A 6000-nucleotide genomic window follows, 5' to 3' on the forward strand; every position below is an offset into this window, starting at 1 on the left:
ATTTAGTGAGCAGTCAGCATTACCTTTTTTATGATGATTTATCACTTAAATTTGGAAATATCCTAAATTTCACTTACTATTCATCACACAATTGCTTTTCTTTGCTTCAGAACATGTTAGTTTATTCAGCTTTCAGGCTCTAAAATTAAAGCAGATCTCCATTGCTTGTATTAAATATTTTAAAGAATCTGACTTCAATCTCCTTCCAGGTTGTACTATCCCTAATCTATATACTCATCCTGTAGCAGCCATTAATTAATGGAAAATAATTAGATAATCCCATTTCTGATCCTTTAGCCATTCTCCTCCTTTTGCCAGAATTTCTTATTACATGTATGCATTTAGAAATTTGTGGCAGTTTTATCTGAAATCACATTTTCTTTGTGAAATATAAGTAGATTTTTCTTAAGTAGATAAATTTATCAGTTTAGTTTAACGTTTTGGTACACTTTCAAGGTGATTATGCTTTGATTTGCTTTTGTAATATTTTTATATAAATGTCTTGCTAACCTACTTATTGGATAGAGTTCCAAGGAAATGTATAGTGTCATTGTAATAATACATCATTGCTGAACTGAACGGGGGATTTCAACTGGTCTTTCCTAGTCTCAAATTTTAACAGAATGTGTACGTGATTTAAACTTTTTTCTTCTACTAAGACTTTGTATACTTTGACAGATATCTCTCCAGTCCTCCCCAAAACCCCAACACTACAGCTGGTAACCACTATTTTACTATCTACTTTTATGAAATCCACATTTTTACACTGCACATATGAGTGAGATCATGTGATATTATCCTTTTGTGCCTAACTTGTTTCAATTAACATAATGTCTTCCAGTGTCATCCTCATTTTTACAAATCACCAAGTTTCCTTCTTCATCATTTCTGTATACTATTCCATTGAACACACGTTTATTTTTCATAATTTGAGTTGAACATTTAAAAATATTTGGTTCAGTAATCTCTGTACCATATATTAGTCAAAACTTCATAACTTTATTAACATATTTTTATAATTGTTCTGTCCAGTTTCTTATACTATCAAAAATTGTCCTTCAACTACATTTTTAAGTGTAAACAAAGAAAAATTTCTGTGAGAGCTATAAAGGTGACTTTTATTTTGATTTTATGGAATGAGTCAAATGACCACAAATATTAGATTGATTTTTTTTTTTTTTTTTGGTGGGGGATGGAAGGGTACCAGAGATGGAACTCAGGGGCACTGGACCACTGAGCCACATTCCCAGTCCTATTTTGTATTTTATTTAGAGACAGGGTCTCACTGAGTTGCTTAGCACCTCACTTTTGCTGAGGTTAGCTTTGAATTTATGATCCTCCTGCCTCAGCCTCCCAAACTACAGGGATTACAGGCATGTACCATTGTGCCAGGCTAGATTGATTTTTTTATTATTCTCTAAGTACATTATATTTAACACTGCTTATGTTTTAAACTTAATTTTTTTACCGTTATGAAATTTTAAATTTAATTTAAATATTGAAACTCTTGAGCAGCAAACAAAATTGATCATTATGAGAAATTGAATATCTGCAAAAGTAACTTGTAATAAATTTTAATTTTTTATGAATAATAAACCTGGGACCAATATTTCAGACTTCAAGCATCTCCACCCTGTCCCCCACACACTCAAGACAAAATTGTAGAAATAAATGATAGCAACAAGGTGTCATTAGTCAGGAACATTAAATGATTTGATGAAAAACAAAATTATAAAAAACTGACCGTAATTCTCTCTATGAGAAAAAATACTTATGGTGAGGGTTAGAAAATGGTTACCTGAATTAAGTAAGATGGGTTAAAATTTTATTGTTTCTTTGAATATCAGTAAGGAAGAGCATTTATTACAATGGCATGGGTATTTTTCTCTTGTTGTTTAATATACAGAGCTAATGTATACAGCTGACATTTTCTCTGTTTTGCCACATTAATGATGCAATATTCCATGAGATTTTTTCACTTGAAAAATTATCAAAATATATATTATTTCTTTATCCTATCGTCACTCATTAAACTGCACACATAGAACATTTATCTTATCCTTATATCATAGTTCCTAGTACAAAGTCAGTAAATACAACTCATTTAAAAAAAAATCTGACACCAAAGTTGTTATGAGTCAGGTTGTATTACACATCAATTAGAATAAAACAAAACAAAACTTGGAAACTTTGCTTTGTGACATGAGAAATTAACCATAAATTAGGATGCTAGTTCACACCTATATCACATTTCAATTTGTCAGTTCTAAAATTAAATTTCAAATTATATAACTAAAGTAGCAATCTTATAAATTGAAGCTTCATTTAAAATGAAGATAACATATAGGAAATTATTGAGTGGCTGAAATATAGAGAGTATGTTATAAACAACAAAAATTAGTCTAAATATACAAACCAAATAAAAATTACAAACCAAATAAAAATCAGCAATGTGAAGAGAGAGCCTACAGAGTGGGAGAATATCTTTGCCACTCATACTTCAGATAGAGCACTAATTTCCAGAATCTATAAAGAATTCAAAAAACTCTACACCAAGAATACAAATAATCCAATCAACAAATGGGCTAAGGAAATGAATAGACACTTCATAGAAGAAGATATACATGCAATCAACAGATATATGAAAAAATGTTCAACATCTCTAGTAATAAGAGAAATGCAAATCAAAACTACCCTAAGATTTCATCTCACCCCAATTAGAATGGCGATTATGAAGAACACAAGCAACAATATGTGTTGGCAAGGATGTGGGGAAAAAGGTGCACTCATACATTGCTGGTGGGGTCGCAAATTAGTGCAGCCACTCTGGAAAGCAGTATGGAGATTCCTCAGAAAGCTTGGAATGGAACCACCATTTGAGCCAACTATCCCACTCCTTGGCCTATACCCAAAGGACTTAAAATCAGCATACTACAGAGATACAGGCACATCAATGTTCATTGCTGCTCAATTCACCATAGCCAGATTGTGGAACCAACCTAGATGTCCTTCAATTGATGAATGGATAAAGAAACTGTGGTATATATATACAATGGAATATTACTCCACCATAAAGAATGATAACATTATGGCATTTGCACGCAAATGGATGAAACTGGAGAATATCATGCTAAGTGAGATAAGCCAATCTCAAAAAACCAAAGGATGAATGATATCGCTAATAGGTGGATGATGACACATAATGGGGGGTGGGAGGAGTTAGTGTTAGGGTTAGAGTTAGGGTTATGGAGGGGGGCAAGAATGGAGGAAGGAAGGACTGTATAGAGGGAAAAGAGGGGGGGTGGGAGGGGTGGGGGGGAAGGGAAAATAGCAGAATGAATCAAACAACATTACCCTATGTAAATTTATGATTACACAAATGGTATGCCTTTACGCCATGTACAAACAGAGAAACAACATGTATCCCATTTGTTTACAATAAAAAAAAAGAAACCGTGGCATATATATATATATATATATATACAATGGAATATTACTCCGCCATGAAGAAGGATAAAATTATGGCATTTGCAGGCAAATGGATGAAATTGGAGAATATCATGCTAAGTGAGATAAGCCAATCTCAAAAAACTAAAGGACAAATGATCTCGCTGATAAGCGGATGAGGACATATAATGGGGGGTGGGAGGGGTTAGCATTAGGGTTAGGGTTAGGTTTAGGGTTAGGGATAAGGAGGGTGGTAAGAATAGAGGAAGGAAGGACTGTATAGAGGGAAAAGAGGGGTGGGCAAGGTGGGGGGGGAGGAAAAAATAACAGAATGAATCAAACAACATTGCCCTATGTAAATTTATGATTACACAAATGGTATGCCTTGACTCCATGTACAAATAGAGAAACAACATGTATCCCATTTGTTTATAATAAAAAAAAGAAATATCAGTGTCCTACTCCATGTACAAACAGAAACAACATGTATCCCATTTGTTTACAATAAAAATAAATTTAAAAAAAGGAAAAAAAAGTGACATATCCACACAGTATAATAGGATATACAAAAGGAGATGAATGACTAAATTAACTTAGAAAAAATCCCAAATGCTGCTTTAAAGGAAGATGTCTCAAAAAAAGCACATATTAATTTATCAGTTCATATTAGAAGAAAATACTACATAAGAAAAACTATTGGGAAAAAAATCATTTCCCTAGGAGGGGGGATATTTACTGCAAAGTCACACAAAAGGTTCCTGTAAAGTGAAAGCAACATAGGTGATGTGAACATGGTGGTTTTCTTATGATTAAAATATGATGGAATTCAGAACTACATATTTTGCATTACATATGCTCTCATTTCAGAGTGAAACACTTCCTTAGTCAAGTAACCTCTAACAACTAAGACAAATAATGCACAGATGGATCATGTTTCCAGGATATTTAACAACCAAGTACCCAGAAGAACTAAGGCTGATACATTGCTGCCAAAGAACCCATTGTCAGAATCAACAATAAACCCGCTCTTCCCAAATCCAATGGAAACATGTTTGTTCAGAAGTATAAAAAGTAAATGATTCTATCCTCCTGGAAACATCTGCTGAGTTTCCAGATACCAAAATCTTCCTGTTTTCTTCCCACCTATCATTCATTTATCTCTTATTTTTTCTTCTTATCACCAATAATAATAATAATAATAATAATAAGCCGCCTTTACTTGAGGCTAAATTCTGGTCTCTGTTACTTTCCTTTTTTGTACTATTTTCTTAATTGATCTTATCAAGTTCTTTAACTTTGTCATTTCATTGATGTTCCTCAAAAATTTATGCCAATTGTTCCCACACTACTTGAATTTCAGACACAAACACTAAATTGCCCATTTAGTCCCCTCAAATGTGAAACATCAAAATAAGATTCTAAAAGTTTCCTCTCAGTTTCCAAACTTCTTCTCTTGCTAAAAATTTACCCAATTGATTAATAAATTTAATTATGCCAAATTCACCTTTTTTATTCATGTGCTCAACCAATCTACCAGCAACTTACAGTTGGAAGATAACTAGATCATATATCGATTATTTTTGTTTTTGTATATTTGCCCCCAGGTTCTTCTTTAGGGTAACTGCAATCTCCTTCAAGTCATCTCCCTACTGCAAATCCAATCCTGATGCCAAAACATTTTCTCTTATACAACCAGAATAAATATTACAGCGATGTGTCCTTCTAATTGAGCAACACTTTGGTCATTTCCTTCTGCTCTTAGAACAAATTCTGAATTTGGTAGCTTTATTAGATCATGATAATGATGTGGCCCTTTCAAATATGGTATCTTTAAGAGGAAAGAGAACACCAAACCAATGAAAATATGTTCTAGTCTGAAGCATGCAACATGTCCTAAACTCTACTATATGATTATTTGGTATTCCATGAAAAGTGGATTCTGGCATCACTTTTAAAACTTCATTATTTAACCTTCCACACCAAGAAATTTAATTTGTATTGAGATATGTGAATAAGTCCACATACCTCTCTAAATGTCCCTGTAGTGAAAGGAGTTTCTTGCTTCTACTGGTGGGTAGGCTCCCTGTAAATGACAGGTATCTGTAGCCAAGCAGCTCTTAGTAGCAGGCTCTGACTGCCAGTGTTCCAGCAGATTGCAGAAACTCACAGCCAATTTTCTCTTTGAGCATTCCTGTGTTCTGAATCTGAAATGCAACTCTAAAAACCCCAGTGCAGCTTCTTGCTTGAATGCTCTAGTCCAGTGGTATACATACCTTCTGAGTCAACACTTTTGTTCTGAATTTATGCTAATGAGGGTTTGGAAAAAGTGGCAACACTATTGGTCCAAATTTATACAAATGGCGGTTTACAACAGTACACGTGCTTTTGGTTAGCCCTTGAGTATGAACCTTTTGCTCTGCCCTCACTTCCATTATCCCCACAGTGGGCAAGGTAGCAGAGATTGTTCAGGGTGCCATGACTCACCTGGGCCCTGGCCAGAATGACAAGTTGGGCTGAATGGCACACTTCTACCCCATTCCACTCCAGCCCATC

Source organism: Sciurus carolinensis, chromosome 5 (genome assembly GCF_902686445.1).
Source record: "Sciurus carolinensis chromosome 5, mSciCar1.2, whole genome shotgun sequence".
Lineage (NCBI taxonomy): Eukaryota > Metazoa > Chordata > Mammalia > Rodentia > Sciuridae > Sciurus > Sciurus carolinensis.